The sequence below is a fragment of the Peromyscus leucopus genome, chromosome 23, assembly GCF_004664715.2.
Source record: "Peromyscus leucopus breed LL Stock chromosome 23, UCI_PerLeu_2.1, whole genome shotgun sequence".
Lineage (NCBI taxonomy): Eukaryota > Metazoa > Chordata > Mammalia > Rodentia > Cricetidae > Peromyscus > Peromyscus leucopus.
In genome coordinates this window covers 33,167,758-33,184,706 of record NC_051082.1, presented here as the reverse complement: position 1 = coordinate 33,184,706, position 16,949 = coordinate 33,167,758, and the positions used below count along the sequence as shown (strand labels likewise).

Sequence of the window (16,949 nt, the reverse complement as noted above, 5' to 3'; positions counted from 1 at the left end):
GGGTCTATGATAAATGTGTTTGGGAAATGTTGCATTTAAAAAAAAAAAATGAAGCACTGGGTGGTGGTGGCAGTGGCGGCGCACGCCTTTAATCCCAGCACTTGGGAGGCAGAGGCAGGTGGATCTCTGTGAGTTTGGGGCCAGCCTGGGCTACAGAGTGGGTTCCAGGAAAGGCGCAAAGCTACACAGAGAAACCCTGTCTCGAAAAACCAAAACCAAAAAAACAAAAAATGAAAAATAAAAAAAAATGAAGACAGTATACTTATCTGCAGGGAGTTGCCGTGATCGTGAAGGTGGTGTTCCAGGGCAAGGCTTCTCCACTGCATTCCAGATGTGCTGACTCCTGCGATTTCCCCAGTTTGGGAAACTTGACTGCACAATTTGTGGGGTGGGGACTTGTTCAAATTTTTTTAATTTAAAAAAAATGGGGAGAATCATATCATGACCTCTTAGGGTTTTAAATATACTAATACACACGGCACATCTCTGGGAGTGGGTATGTAAAACAAAGCTGTCTTGGAACTCCTTATGTAGACCAGGCTAGCTTCAAACTCACAGAGATCCACCTGCCTCGGCCTCCAGAGAGCTGGGATTAAGAATGTGGGCCAACTTTTTGGCCCATACCTAACACCCAACTTTTTAAATTTTTTAATTTATTTTTATATTATACGTTTGGGTGTTTTGTCTGCATATATCTTTGTGCATCTGTGCATGCAAGGTCCGAGAATATCGGATCTCCTGGGACTGGAGTTACAGATGGATGGGAGCCTCCATGTGGGCGCTGGGAACTGAACCTGGGTCCTCTGCAAAAGCAACCACTGCTCTTAACTGCTCCTCAGCATTTTTTAATGAAAGAAAGAAAGGAAGAAAGAAAGAAAGAGAGAGAGAGAGAGAGAGAGAGAGAGAGGGAGGGAGGGAGGGAAGAAAGAGAGAGAGAGAGAGAAAAAGGAAGGAAGGAAGGAAGGGAGAGAGAGAGAGAGAGAGAGAGAGAGAGAGAGAGAAAGAAAGAAAGAAAGAAAGAAAGAAAGAAAGAAAGAAAGAAAGAAAGAAAGAAAGAAAGAAAAAAGAAACCAGTAAAGCACTGTTTCTAAGGACCTTTTTCCGCATTGATGTGGAAACAAATTAGTTATATGCTTCTTGAGATGGAAAATGATGCAAAGAAATTTTACCAAGAAATTCTTCTGATGATTGGCTTGTAAAACATCCCACTAACTGGTTTTAGTATCTTGCAGCTAAAATGAAGCCACTGGGTATATGCAGTGTGTATCTAGGTGCATGTCCGCTTTAGATGATTCTTTTCGTGGTTTATGAAGATGCTGCTCTTGGAGTGATGTGTTTCAGCAATTAAATGCAGAATGAGCACAACAGATATTATTCAAGGAATCTTCCGTTAAAACACATTGGCAGTTGATACTAGGCAGAGGCCAGGTACAGTGGGACTTCCCAGGTTTGGTAAGGTGGCTGAGTATAAAGGAGGTACTGGAGAGCACTTCCTGCTCCCGCAGATGCGTATTCCCAGACTGAGGAGGATTTTGCAACCAGGGCCAGCCTGGGCTACAGAGTGAGACCCTGTCTCAAAAGACAACAAACAAACAAAAGCAGGCCCTGGAAGGAAGTGTGTGCTGATCTTCGGTGTTTGGTACCCAACAAGAATGGTTGTAGAGACTTCAGAGGAGGGCCACCTAGGACGCAGAGCTCTGCAGGGCAGACTAGGGTGACAGGAGGGAGCTGCAGTGTGGCGTTGGTGTCCCTGAGCTCAGGGCGTCATCTTCCAGCTTCTTCCAGAGCACACTGGCAGAACTTGCTTCCTTGATGTCTCCCGAAGCCCCTCCCTGGTGGTCAGCAGGAGGGTGCCACTCTCAGGTCCTAAAAGCTGCCTGCAGCTCCTTCCCCTGCACCCCCTGCACCCCCTGCAGGCCCCTGCACCCCCTGCAGGCCCCTGCACCCCCTGCAGGCCCCCTGCACCCCCTGCAGGCCCCTGCACCCCCTGCACCCCCTGCAGGCCCCTGCACCCCCTGCAGGCCCCTGCACCCCCTGCACCCCCTGCAGGCCCCTGCACCCCCTGCAGGCCCCTGCACCCCCTGCAGGCCCCTGCACCCCCTGCACCCCCTGCACCCCCTGCACCTCCTGCAGGCCCCCTGCACCCCCTGCAGGCCCCTGCACCCCCTGCACCCCCTGCAGGCCCCTGCACCCCCTGCAGGCCCCTGCACCCCCTGCAGGCCCCTGCACCCCCTGCACCCCCTGCACCCCCTGCACCCCCTGCACCCCCTGCACCTCCTGCAGGCCCCCTGCACCCCCTGCAGGCCCCTGCACTCCCTGCACCCCCTGCAGGCCCCAGCACCTCCTGCACCTCCTGCAGGCCCCTGCACCCCCTGCAGGCCCCAGCACCTCCTGCACCTCCTGCAGGCCCCTGCAGCCCCCTACTGCCCCCTGCAGCCCCCTGCACCCCCTGCACCCCCTGCAGCCCCCTGAACCCCCTGCAGGCCCCTGCAGGCCCCTACACCCCCTGCACGCCCCTGCACCCCCTGCAGCCCCCTGCACCCCCTGCAGGCCCCTGCAGCTCCCCGCACCACCTGCAGCTCCCCACACCCCACTGCAGTTCCCTGCACCCCCTTGCAGCCCCCTGCAGCCCCCTCTGCCTTCAAGGCCCAGGGCACCCTGTGCTTTCTTTCGGTCTCTTCCTCTGCAGAAAACATTCAACTTGTTTATGTTGTAATCAAGATTTTGTTTTACTCTGCTCCCCCCCCCCCCCGCCTTTTTAAATGTATTTTTTTAAGTTTTTTTTTAATCATTTCTGTGTGTTCTATGATATGTGTGTGAGTGCAGACATGCATGTGCCGTGTTGCAGGTCGGTCCTGCTTGACACAGGATCTCTTTGTTGTGTCTCCGAGGCTGGCTGGCCGCGCCGGGACTTCCAGGATTCTCCACTCTCTGCCTGCACACACTGTACCGTACTTGGTGTTCTGTGGGTTCTGGGGACCTGAACTTAGGTCCTCACTCTTGTGCGGCAAGTGCTCTATCCATTAAGCCGTCTCTCTAGGCTCCTTTTTAAGCTTTGGATACATTTTACATACTGTGGTGTTCATAGCGGGTAAATATTGGACTCTTTGAACAGTTATCACTTCTCAGGATGAAAATTTTCAAAATCCTTTCTTCCAGCTTTTTGAAATGTGTGCTCTGTCATCATCAAGTGACCCCTTTTCACAGCAGGACACCAGGACCTGTTTCTCCTGTGTTACCGTACCTTATGCGCTCCAATCAGTCTCCCTAGGAAACTCTGCTGGGCTCTTAATGACTTCATGTGATTAAGTCAGGCCCACCAGGGAAGGCCCCTTAGCCATCAGTTAACTGTGCCTTCTGATACAACTAGAGGTGGGACCAAGTCTCTTTACAGTCACTTGATGCCCTACCTCTGGGGTGGGGACGGGGGCCATCTTCTAATTCTGCCCACCATAAAGCAAAAGACTTATCCAGTCCCCAAAGTTTAAAAATTGGAGAAACAGATGTACAAATTAGATGAGAATGTGAATTTAAAATGAAATCTGACACCACAAGAATAAACATGCATGCCTTCGATTCCAGCACCCGGGAGACAGAGGCAGGTGGAGTGAGGCCTTTTCTTTGGCGGGGGGGGGGGGGGGGGGGGACGGACACAAAAGGAAGAAATTGACAATGAATCAGCACTGCAGTAGTTTTCAAAAAGGGTGACATCCGTGGACACAGTTGAAGAAAGGGGGTCACATGGAGCTTAGAAGATCATGCCAGAGGACAGGAATCGCGGTCACTAGCGTGTGCTGGGGTTTAACCCCCTGGGACGGTGGTCCTCGAATGTATTATTCCTGCTCTGTTCTCCATGCCATTCACCAGTCCTATTCCCATTTTACACATTAGGAAACGTTAGGAGTTTGCAGAGGCAAAAGCCAAGGTGCTTTTTGCCAAGTCCAATGTAGCAGACATTTCTTAGGTCCCCAAGGGAGATGTGACCCATGCCCTCTGAATATCACAGTGAAGGCCAGGGAAAGAAAACATTTGTCTAGAGTGAGGCTTTTTCCACTCAAGACCCTTCCTCACCTGTGGAAGTTTTATATGACTCCAGGTATATAGCTATTCACAGGCATACAGGTCAAACATTTATAAATAATAATTGCTAAAGAAATTTATTTTATGACAGTTCTTTTGTGTGTGTATAAATATAAATAACTTTAACATTTATTCAAGACAAAAGCTAATTTGCATACTAATGAAATAGCTGTGCATCTTTTTTTATGTAAAGAATTAAATCTTGGCTGAATATTTGATGCTGCAAGACACAGAGAACTTCAACATTTTTCAGAGTGGATCAATATTTTGATTTTATAATCAGTAATACTGAGACTATTGCTTCAAATAAATTGCTAATATGAAATAGCAGAAATGCATTTAGGGCAATTTCAGAAATTATTGCAAGTTCTGTCCTAATACCAAACCAAAAATTCTTTTTTTTTTTTTTTTTAGATTTTATTTTTATCATATGTATATGAGTGTTTGCCTGCACGTATGCCTGTGTACCATGTGCATGCCTGGTTCCTGAAGAGGCCAGAAGAGGACACTGGATCCTCTGGAACTGGAGGTACAGATGGTTGTGAGTTGCCTTCCAGGTTCTGGGAACCCAACATGTGTCCTCTGCAAGATCAGCCAGTGCTCTTAACTGCTGAGCCATCTCCCTAGTCCCTGATTTCTTTAGATAGGGTCTTGCTATACGGCCTTAGACTCTAAAACCTCCTGCCTCACAAAGGGGATTCCAGCTGTCGTGTAACTGAGCAGTGGATGCTGAGCCACACAGGGAACCTACGGAGAGATAGGTGAATGTGCTGTTCAGGTCCCCACGCCCAGAACTGGACCCGTGTTGTTGGCATGGGTCACCTTGTTTCCCAGCGGTGGACTCACATCACCCAAACTCCCAGGGCAGATTGTCACATCTGCACACACCAAGTCCTTGGCCTGAGGAGAAGCCATCCTGAGCAGCACCTGGCTAGCTGGAGCCTACACCAAAGGAAACTACCCGGATAGATGGGCAGCTATTGATGGCGTCATCAGCAATCGCCAGTGTCAGGGGCAGAGCCGTCGCCAGCGTCCTCAGGAGTCGTGGCTGGACACTAGCCGGTTCACGTGGGTTGTTGCCCACACCTCACTCCTTGGGTTCCCTTTTTTTCACCTTCAAGTTTCACTTCTTTCTCCAGCCAGGCTCAGTGTTGGTCTTGCTCCATAGCCCCAGTCATGTTTGAACCCCACTTTCCTGGTGCTCCTCCCAGGTTTTGAATAGGGTTTCTGGTACCCCGTGTTCTCCCGCCCTCGCTGACAGAGCTGGCATTCTCTTAACACTCCTGCAGTCAGGGCCCCCATTTTCAGGTTTAACCCAGTACATGGCAGAAGGCAACTCCTACCCCATAGGGCACACCACCCCACCGTCAGGGAGGCCAGACTGGAAGAGTGGACCCACCATGAAATACCCTGTAAGTGTGGTTAACGAATGTGTACCCAGTCCCAGGAGCACTGGGGAGCCCGAGGGTTTAGGGCAGGGACGGGTTTGATGCAAATGTTAAAATCAACTATAATACAGGTAGCTCTTCAAATGTTAAACAGGATTCTTGGAGTCAAATCATTAGAAAATCTTTCTTCTAACTTAATTTATTATTTATTTATTTATTTATTTATTTATTTATTTATTTATTTATTTATTTATTTATTTTTTGAAACAAGGTTTCTCTGTATAGCCCTGGCTGTCCTGGAACTCACTCTGTAGACCAGGCTGGCCTTGAACTCACAGAGATCCACCTGCCTCTGCCTCCAGAGTGCTGGGATTAAAGGCATGCACCACCACCGCCTGGCAATTATTTTAACTCTGTGTGTGTGTGTGTGTGTGTGTGTGTGTGTGTGTGTGTGTGTGTATACACCAATTGGGTGCAGTGCCAGCAGAGGCCAGTAGAGGGCATCAGATCACCTGGAGCTAAAGCCTCTTTGTGAGTCTGGAAACAACCAAGCCCAGATCCTCTGTAAGAGCAGCCAGTGCTCTTGGTGACTGAACCGTTTCTCCAGCCCCTCTTGTTGCTTTTTAAAATTGACAGTGACTTGTCTGTCATGATCCTGCCGTGCACACACAGCTCCTTGCTTTGCTGTCACCGAGCCGGCCCCTTACCTCCTCCCTACTTCCCTAAGCCCCGTAACCACCATCCTGCTCTCGGCTTCTGTGAGGTCAAGTTTGTTCTACTCCACCTGTGAGTGAGGCCATGCAGAGTTTGTCTTTCCGTGATGGCTTATTCCACTTAACATTACTGTGCTGGGTTTCATCTGTGTTGTCCCTAATCACAGAACTACCTCGTTTCTTTTGTATGGTCTGTAGACACTCACCAAGCATTTACTCTATGTCTGGGGTCTCATGAGGTGTTGTGGGAGCTACAAGAATTAAACAGATACTTTGTGCGTGTCTTTGCGTGCCTTCCCGATAGATGAATCTTACTATAAGAAATAACTAAAGTCAGTGCACAGAAGGATGTGACGGCATGTCAGCAGGCACATGGAGACCGAGTGGTGTTTCCTCCGGCAAATGAGTGATGAGCATCAGGAAAAGACAAGCGTCGGAGCTAGAACAGAACAGGCAAACTGGATTCAGTCCAGATTCCACGGGGACTTCTCCTTTCTTCCTGCCTGCCCCCAGAGGTTTCCCTTTTACTAATCTCTCTGTAGCCCTGACAAAATCCAGCAATGGGAGCGAGGCAAGCATCAAAAGGGAGAGGGGATTTGAGAGAGATTTATGATGTAGGACTTCGTGATCAATTAATCTTCTGGTTAAGGGCGAGGGAAGAGCTGAGTCTCCTGGCTCCAGCTCACTCCTTCAACCGTGAGATCACTCACACAGCCAATGCTTGTGGAGGCTCTGCTGTATTGTCCTGTGCCCTGCTACTAGGCTTCGAGACTGCTGGCTGGGGCCACCAAGCCGGTGGCCACACCCTTGCCTGCAGCAGGAGGCAGTAGAGGGAGGGTGTGTGGTACAGGTGGTTGTTCAAACTTTGTGTCACTTGAGTCCCGTCCTGGGAATTCTGGGTGCGAGTAGGATGCACAGGTGACCTTGACAAGCAGATCATCTTACCAAAAAAGAAAACGTTTGCTTTTGTTTTTTAGGACTGGGGATATAGCTCAGTTTGCCTAGGGTGAGGCTCTGGGTTCAACTCCCAGCTCTGGAAGAAGGAAAAAGAAAGGAAGGGTGGGAGGAAGAAGGGAGGGAAGGAAGGAAGATACACAGACAGACAGACAGGCAGACAGACAGACAGGCAGACAGAATAACTGGTCGTGGTGTATGCCTGTAGTCTCAGCACTTGGGAGGTAGAGGCAGGAAGATCAGGAGTTCAAGACCAGCCTCAGCTACCTGGCAAGTTTTGAGCTAGCCTGGGCTATGTAAGACCATATCTTGAAACAACAATCTCAAAAAAGGTTGGCATTTGGTGACAGAAGTCTGAGGATTGAAACAGACTATAATTAGCCTCTAAGTCTGTGGTTCTCAGCCTTCCTAATGCTGCAACCCTTTAATGCAGCTCCTCGTGTTGTGGTGACCCCCAATCATAACATTATTCCGTTGCTACTTCATGACTGTCATTTTGCTGCTGTTATGAATCATAATGTAAATATCCCCTGTGAAAGGGTTGTTTGACCCCAGGAGTTGCACCCCACAGGTTGAGAACCGCTGCAATAAACGAAAGTGAATTCTGGGAATAGAGGAGTGAGGGTGTGCTTCAGAACCAGAACGTTTGCGAGCACGCCCAGGGGCTGGGGATTGAGCCCGAAGCTGGGTGGGGGGAGCGAAGGGGCAGGTGACCTCAGAAGGCCATGATTAAGATACTTAGCCAATGAAGACAGTATCTACTTCCTGGGGTTTGTTTTGTTTGTTTGAGACCTAGTCTTGGGGTATGGTCCAATCTAGCCTGGAACATTCCATCCTCCCGCTTCAGCCTCCTTCAGTGCGCACGGAGTACAGGCATGCACAGCTCTGCCACACACACGTCCTGAGAGGTCTTAGATTTGATGCAAGAGAACAGGCCTTCAGTACAGCAGCAGATTTTATACTTGTTTGTTTCTTTTTGAGGCAAGAGTCTCTATGTGTAGCATTGGCTGTCCTGCCACTTACTATGTAGATCAGGCTGGCCTTGAACTCATAGAAATCCACCTGCCTCCACCTCCTGAGTGCTGGGATTAAAGGTGTGTATTTCCATACCCAGCATTATATACATTTAAAATATTGCCACTGTGCCCGTGAAATGACTCACTCTGGAAGAGCTCTTACATGGCCATGCATGCCGGATGGCCTGAGTTCAGTCCCTGCAACACACCCACAAATGACTTATTCAGGCCAGGTGTGGTGACCTACCTACTCATATTTATCGTTCAGTTGAACCTCTGGCTCACCCTTGCATGGTCCTGGAAGCCCCATTCCCTACCTCTCCAGCCCCGGCCTGCTCAGAGAGTCTCCAAACAAAGGAAAGGCACCAAAAAGCCCAGTCCCGAATTCTCACAAGCTATTGTCCTGATGATGCTGCAGGCCACCCAGGTCCCTGCCTAAGCACTCAGCCTCTGACCATACTTGGGCACAAACCTGGCTTGTGGCAGACTCGTCGTCATCTCTCACCGACAGCCTATAAAATCCCCCTGCTTTAGTTCAGGTGTGCGACTAACTTCTCTGGCCTCCATCTCTGGCACCAGAGAACCTGTCTAGGAGTTGTTTTGCCCAACATATCTCTTGTTATACTTTCTCAGTTCAGCTTGATCTGGCTTACTCTGGCTTACTTCATCAGTGGAGAAACTTATTATTGGGGGGAGAGCAGAAAACCTATTATTATTTTACATGATTTATTTTCCATATTATTTATCAGTAATAATTATTAGACCCAGCACTTAGGAGGCAGAGGCAGGTGGATTTCTGTGAGTCCAAGGCCAGCCTGGCCTACAGAGTGAGTTTCAGGACAGCCAGGGCTACACAGGGAAACCCTGTCTTGAGAAACAAAACGAAGAAGAGGAGGAGGAGGAAGAAGAAGAAGAAGAAAGAAGGAAGGAAAGAAGGGAAAGGAAGAAAGAAAGAAAGAAAAAAAGAAAGAAAGAAAGAAAATATTTTTAAAGGACTGGAGATAAAGCTGGGTGCGGTGGCGCACGCCTTTAATCCCAGCACTCGGGAGGCAGAGACAGGCAGATCTTTGTGAGTTCGAGGCCAGCCTGGGCTACCAAGTGAGTCCCAGGAAAGGCGCAAAGCTACACATGAGAAACCCTGTCTTGAAAAAAAAAAAAAAACTAAAAGAAAAAGAAAAGTGCGGGGAAGGGTAGACTTAGAGAAATTTGAGAGAGAGAAAAAAAAAAAAAAGCCTTTTTTTTTTTTTCTAGCTGTGCTTAGGAAACTCCCTAATTGTCAGAATGAAAGACAGTGGGGGAGGAACCAGAAAGCTTTTAGAAAAAGGATCAAAGCAAAGCTGAAGAGCACTTAATTTAGTACTGTTGTAATGGTGTGGGGGGGGGCAGATAGTTTCAAGGTCTGCCTTTTTGTATTTTTAACTCTGTAAGAATTCGGAGTAAAAGGTGACCGTGGGGTAAAACATGCCTTTCTTTTCTTTGCTTGTTTTTTGGAGACTCGGTCTCACTGTGTAGCTCTGGTTGTTCTCAAACTCACTCTGTAGACCAGGCAGGACTTGAACTCACTGAGATCCTCCTGCCTCTGCCGGTGGTGCTGGAATCAAAGGCGGTGCTTTCTTCACCTTTGTTTGTTAAGGAGCACTTACTCTCTGCCTGCCTCCGGAGTGCTGGGATGGCGGGGATGGATGTCCACGCCGCTGTGCTGTGTGAGCCCCCTCCTTTGGAGTTTTCTGCTGCTAGTCAACTGATGGGTTGGACGCACAGGTCTGTCTGGGGTGTGAAAAGGCGGCCCCTCTCAGGAGTGAAACTCAAGGCAGAAGATTCTCCTGGTACTAGAGATCGGCTTAGTCTCTTGTCAGCAAAGTAAAGTGGGGTGGTTTAATTCTCAAGGACTCAGAATTTCAAACTGTAGTACCCAGACTGCGGTGGCTGTGAAGAATCCGTGCATTCGTGTTTCTGTAGGGACAGGAATAAGAAGGACTTTATCTCCTCCTTCAGTCACTCATCAAACACGTACCGCGTTGATTGCTGATGGTGTCTGGATGGAGAACCAGTGCCTGCTTCCTGGACTCTTCCAAACCAGCTGAGAAGACAACATCGGGGTCCAGAGTCACCCCGAACCTGACTGTGTAGCCCAAGGCTCACTTACAAGAGGCGGTGATGCTGAAACAGAGACGTAGATGAGCAGGAAGTGGCCTTTCGATTAGGTGTTGAAAGGCCCCAGAACTCGGCAGGGGTGCAGAGGCATCCCTGTGACTGCGAGACTTGGGGTGCACATTGCGAGCAGCAGAATTGGAGCCGGTACTTATTTACAGAAGGGCCTCCGTGCGTCTAAAGAACTTGAATTTTCAGGTCGAACGTGAAGTCCCTGGGAACAGTGTGTGCAGTCACTAGTTTATGGGGCGGGGGGGGGGGGGCGCTTCTCTATAGACGCAAGGTCCTCGATTAATCTCGCATGACCCATGTTTTCCTGGACACATCTTCTGACCTCCATCCTGTGTGGATCCCCAAGAGCCTGTGCACAGAAAAATAAGCTCTCGTGATGGCAGCGTGCACCCCAAACAGATGCCAGGGATCCTGAGGAGCAGCTGATCAGCAGAGAGGCAGCCATGCACACAAAGCCTCCCACAGGTAAGGCACTAGTCAATGCCTAAGTGTCCCCCAAGCAGAGGAGCCCTGGGGTGGAGGCTGAGAGGCTGTCATGTGTGGGTGGCCAATGCTTAGGTGTCCTTCAGGGAAAGGACCCATGTGGGCAGGACAGCCATGGAAAATGGAGGGAAGTGAGCCGGGCACTCAGGAGGCCGAGGCAGGTGGATCTCTGAGTTCGAGGCCAGCCTGGTCTACAGAGTGAATTCCAGGACAGCCAGAGCTACACAGTGAGACCCTGTCTCGGAAAAACCAAACCAAACCAAACCAAAGGAACCAGGAAGAGTGGAGGGAGGAGACACATCGGGCGGTGGGGAACACATCTTCGTGTGACACTGGAGGAAATGGAGTGAGAGGGCTGTGAGGGTGATGGGGAGGGGGCATTGCTGATAGACGGGGCGCAGTCCGGCAGTTAACGGTAGAAACGTGTCCTGCCGAGATGATAATGATGGACCACACGTAGGCCGGTCCCATCAGATGATCGTGGAGCTGAAAAACTCCTGTTAGCTGGGTGTTTTTATGGGACATTTCTCTACACTGAAGTGTATGCCAAGGTTACCTCCAGCACGTGGTGCAGCCCTGCACCCCTCAGGTTAGCACCTGGGTGAGTTGGAGGCTGCACTTCCTGGGCGGCAAAAGTGCCCTGCAGCATTGCACAAAGATGAAAAAATCATACACTTTCTCTGATCCTGTTCCGGTCCTCAAGGGACTCTACCCAGCCGCCCCAGCCCTAAAGACCTACAAGACCCTAAACGCTGTTGCCAACGAGAGGCTGGGCCACCAGGAGCCTCCCCTGCCCTCCCCTCCCCTGCCCTCCCTTCCCCTGCCCTCCCCTGCCCTCCCCTCCCCTGCTCTCCCCTCCCCTGCCCTGCCCTCCCCTGCCCTGCCCTGCCCTCCCCTGCCCTCCCTCTCCTCTCCCTCTGCTCAGTCCACTGGCGTGTCTGTGGGTGCCTTTCCCTTCTCTCACATCGGCCTCCTTGATGTTCTCAGGCTTCCCGAGAAAAGGGGAGGGGAGTGAATGCCCGCTAAGCCAGAGCACTGTCCTTGCGGGTGACCACAGATCTCTTCTGAGCAGGAGGTAGGGAGCCAGGAAACCAGGTCTGGAGGTGTCTTCACACCCAAGTGTGATTCCCCTCTCTGCATTTGCATCTGTTTGTAGTTTTCCATAAGAAAAAGCTGGGGGGGGCGGGGGGAGGAATGAAATTAGGTCTTTGGGACTGGGTACAGCTCTTGGGTACCGTTTGAGAAGACCCGGGTTTGAGCTCTAGCATGTAGGGGTGGGGGGTGTATTTTTTAAAAGCTGTTGAGTTTTCAGCAATGCCTCTCTTTTGCCAGTTAATGAAATACAGACATGTTATTTGCCACAGTGAAGCAAAGCAAGAACAGTTTTACACATACATCTCTAGGTCAGGCTTTTCCTCCTCTCTCTCCTCTCCAGTCTTCCACCAGTGTTTGGTATTTCCCTTCCTAGGCTTTGTTTGTTTGTTTGAGACAGGGTTTCTCTGTGTAGCTTTGCACCTTTCCTGGAACTCACTCTGTAGCCCAAGCTGGCCTCGAACTCACATCATCCTATTTGTAAATGATCCCCCTTGGGCATCCTATATCCGAGAATCCTTTTGGGGGCCGGGCCAAGGTTCCTAGCTTTTTCGTGCATCTCTGGCATTTTGAAAAGAAGTAGGTACAGGATTGCTAGAGAAGATGCTGAATAATGTTAAGCAGAAAGAGCAAACTTCAGACGTAAAAGATGATTCTGAGCCAGGCCGCGGGGTGACAGGAAAGCACCCAACTCCGTGAGTCAAGATAAACCAGTATGCAGCCAGAAGGGCAGATGTTCTGGACAGGGTCTTGGTCTCTGGCTGGGGCAGGGCTCTTGACAAGGCTGTTCTAACTGCCCTTTCCTTCAGCTTCAGGCCTGCGTTCCATACCGGGGATATACGATTCCTCCTGATCCCCTTTGCCAGGCTGCTTCTAACTTGAAGATCCCCATGCTTCCCTCCACCCCACACCTCCTGCTTTCACTCTCTACCATGCTGGTTTCCTGCTGGGCCTCCAAAGCCTCACTGCAGGGCACCTTCACCATGGCCTCCATGCCACAGGTCCTAGGAACTCACACACAGCCTCAGGTCATGCCTGACTACAGCATGTGGGAGGCTCCTCAAAGAGCAAGGTGGATTAATTACCCTAAAGAATCACAGCCCCGGGGGGGGGGGGGGGCTGGAGAGATGGCTCAGAGGTGAAGAGCACTGGCTGCTCTTCCAGAGGTCCTGAGTTCAATTCCCAGCACCCACATGGTGGCTCACAACCGTCTGTAATGAGATCTTAATGAGATCTGGCGGCGCCCTCTTCTGATGTGCAGGGGTACATGCAAGTAGAACACACTGTATACATAATAAATAAATCTTAGAAAAAAAAAAAGAATCGCAGCCCCAAATGAAGTTAGCTAATTAAAGCCAGGTGCCACACCTGTACTCCTAGCAACAGGGAGGCTGAGTCAGAGGCCAGGATAGGATTTATTACTGGGAAATTCCAAGCTTTCATTTCATTGTTTCATCTTACTTTATGTGCAAGGGTGTTTTACCTACTTGCACGTCTGTGCACTATGTGCATCAGTCTCCCTAGAGACCAGAAGACCGTGCTGGATCCCCAGAACCGGGGCCGTAGGTGTTTGTGAGCCGTTGATGTTGGAAGACACTCCGGGAATCCTCTTTCGAAGTGTGTGTCTCCGTGTGTTTTACTCCCCCCCCCCCCCCCCCCCCCGTTTTTGAGTCAGGGTTTCCTCGGATAGCCCAGACTGGCCTCGAGCTCACAAATCCCACCTCAGCCTCCCAAGTGCTGGGATCACAGACATGCACACCACACCACACCTGGCTGGATTATTTTCCCTACTGGTGTTTCCCCGGTTGATCTGTGAACTCTTGAGGCTTGCTGTAAGTCAACCCTAAAACTTATTTTGCCTTTTGAAGCCAAAGACTACCATAAACTGCCTAACTGGCCCGGGTAGAGTGCTCTTGCTAAGGACAAATTGCTCCCCTTTTCGGAAGGATCAAAAATCTTTGTTCTGCTGACTGGGAGAGCCATCACCCAGGTTCAGGACCAACTGAAAAGCGAAGGTGTAGACTTGCACATCTTATGCAAATGAGTTTGATAGGATTCGTAGATGTGTGTATAGTTTGTACATCATATAAGCTGTTTTTATGATCCTATATAAGATAGTCTGTATAAAGAGTTCAGGAAACATCTAAAAGAAAACAGAGTTGTTAACAAGAACAGGGAGGTTGTTGGGTTTTAAACTCAGGACAGACGGCTAGCTGGGGTGCCCCTTTAACATATCAAAGTGGACTCTGGCCGCCAGTCTCCAGCCTCAGCATCACCAACCCTGTTAGAGTCCCTGCTCTTCTCAGCGCCTCTACCCCGCCCCCACCCTCAACCTCTTCAGCCCCGAGCTTCATTTCTTCCCCAGCTTCTCTTTCCTGTATAACCCAGTCATTTTGACTCCTGGTTCCTCTCTCTCTCTCTCTCTCTCTCTCTCTCTCTCTCTCTCTCTCTCTCTCTCTCACCCCCCCCCAACTCCTCCTCTCGTGCTCTGGTTCAGTCTGGACTCTTCCAGATTCCTCTGGCTGTGTTCTCCCACATGTCAACAATAAACCTCCTCCTCAACCACACCTGGGAGCAGCCACGAGCTCATTTTTTTTTTTTCCCATTCAGAGATACCTAAGGTGAGGAGGTGGCCTTCAGGAGAACAGCCTGAATGATCATGATGGGACACAGCTGTAACCCTGAAACTTGGGAGGCAGAGGCAGGAGGACCACAAGTTTGAGGTTAGCCGGGGTTACACAGTGAGACTCTCCTTAAAAATGGGGAATGGCAAGATGGTTCAATGGGTAAAGACGCGTGCTGCACAAGCCTGGTGACCCGAGATCAACCCTGGAGCCCCACAAAAGTGAAAGGAGAGACCCAGTTCCACAGAGTTGCCCCCTAACCTGCAGGCACACACCCTGGCACACGCGCCCTCACCAGCACATGGTAGCCATTTTTAAAGGGAAGAGCTGAGGATGATCACTCAGTGGGTGAAATCATGAGCTGCACAAACACAACATCCCAGGACCTACATAAAGCTACCATGGCTGGAATCTCAATGCTCCTCAGGCGACATGGCAGTCAGAGACAGGAGAATCCCGGGGGCTGGCAGGGGCAGCAGATAAATGACAGAGCCCCTGTGTCAGGGTGGGAAGCCGGGACCAACCGCTGCGGTTGTCTTCTGGTCATAGCATGCGCGCGCGCGCACACACGCACACACACCACGTCCACACGTAAAAGAAGAACAGGAAAGCAAGCTTGTTTTATCCTGCGTGTTTCTCTGGCTGACCGGGCCCACGCACAGCTTACACTGTATTTTTTGATCCGTTTCATTTACTGTTAGGATCCCATGACTAGGGCCAGTGTCTGGAAGAAGCAGGACCTAAGGAACATTTATGAAAGAAATACGTCAGTTGTATTTTTGTGACAATGAGAAACAAAAGAAGGAAGAAATAACTTGATTGCTTTCTACAAGGCTGACTCAACCCTTCCTCTGGGTTTGAAAATCCATTGCGAGGAGAGCGTACAGATAGCGTACGGAAGCGACACTTTCCAGCAATTTGAGAACTATTCTTGGAACACTCTGAATGGATCCTGGCTTTCAAGATGCAAACTCCGAATCTGATTTTTGGCTGCAGAATTTGGCTGCAGAATTTGGCTATAAAAGGAGTTTCCACGGTCTATCTTCTAATCAGTCTGTTATAAAGTGTGGACAGTGGCTCCTTTTTCTTACACATGAAAACGAGGTATTGGAACTGAAGCACCATGTTCAGTAACAGCTCGGCTTATGTTTATCACCAGCTTTAAATTACCTGGCTGAAATTCTTCCTAGACGGTGATGGAGGTCGGTGTATTGGCAGTTTGAAAACCTAGTTAAAGATCTGTGTCTGAACACCCCACTGCCCGGTTCCTTTTGCCTGTTACTGTGGTGTGCCCATGAAGGTAAATACGTGTTGATCCATATCTGAAATGCTTATTAGTGTTGCTCGTATTAATGGTTGAATCTGGTCACTAAACATGTGATTATTATTTATAATATCTGACATTATATATATATGAGTAGAAATTATTTACTATTATTTAATACACTTACAAATTTATAAAGCATCTTTTCAAAACTTTCAGTTTTATTTAGTGTAATTGTGTGTGTGTGTGTGTGTGTGATGTGTGCGCCTGTGCCACAGCACATACGTGGGGGTCAGAGGTCAATATTTGAGAATCTTCCTCCTTGCTCCTTCTACCGTGGGATCCGGGGATCAAACTCATGTCTGCACAGCAAGCGCTTTCTGCCTGCTGAACCATCTTTACCAGCCCTAAAACATCTTGATGTTAATCTTGCCTTCCGTCTAAGGCAAGGGTTCACAAAAACCTTTTGGAGGCCATGGTGAGCCCTTTAATGATCTGATGTTGGCAGATGGTTCCAGCCCTAGGTTGGAAACTTCGAAGCCATGCAAACGCATGGAATACCAAAATACCTCTGAGTTCAAGTTTCCATACATGTATTTCACTTCAAGTATGTAATTAGGTCAAGGCTCTTTAGTTTTGGTATTGATGATGATTTTCGTGCTCAGCCTGTGGTCCTCCAGCTGTCCATTCCTTTATTAGAATGTCCTCATCAACTTGTGTCTCAATGAAATACTCAAGAGCGGTTAAGATGATTGGCAGGTGAGTTTTAAATTTGCCTTAACCAAAGTCACTGTGGCTGGGGACATGTTTACTCTGTTGTCGTTGATCTTTGCATTTGTCTAAGTGAACTCAGCAACACGGCTTTCAGAACGATCCAGAGCAGATCATTGCAAAGTTATTTGAGGCAATTGTCAAGCATAACTTCAGTTGTCAACTTGATACAAACCTAGAGTCACCCCCTCAACTGAAGAATTGCCCAGAGCAGACTGGCCAATGGGCTTGACTTGTCTGTGCAGCATTTCCTTGATAGCTAATTGATGGAGGAAGGCCCAGTCCACTGTGGGCGGTGCCATCCACTTGGTAGGGGGACCTGGATAAGAAAGCCAGCCTGGGAGCAAGCCCCTCCACGGTCTGTGCCTCGTTTCCTGCTTGAGCCCTGATTCTCTGGGAAA

At 49.5% G+C, this 16,949-nt stretch overlaps 1 long non-coding RNA gene and 1 pseudogene across 1 annotated transcript in view; one reads left to right on the top strand and one right to left on the bottom strand.

Moving 5' to 3' along the window:
- Positions 1-258: 258 nt before the first annotated feature.
- Positions 259-412, top strand: LOC114699171 (annotated as a pseudogene).
- A 5,502-nt stretch (positions 413-5,914) lies between these two features.
- Positions 5,915-16,949, bottom strand: part of LOC114699147 — an 18,509-nt gene continuing 7,474 nt past the window's right edge. The window contains exons 2-3 of the long non-coding RNA XR_003735475.2: positions 9,795-10,104; positions 5,915-6,620 (exon numbers count right to left, since the gene is read on the bottom strand). This is a non-coding gene — a long non-coding RNA (uncharacterized LOC114699147). The remainder of the gene's footprint in view (positions 6,621-9,794; positions 10,105-16,949) is intronic.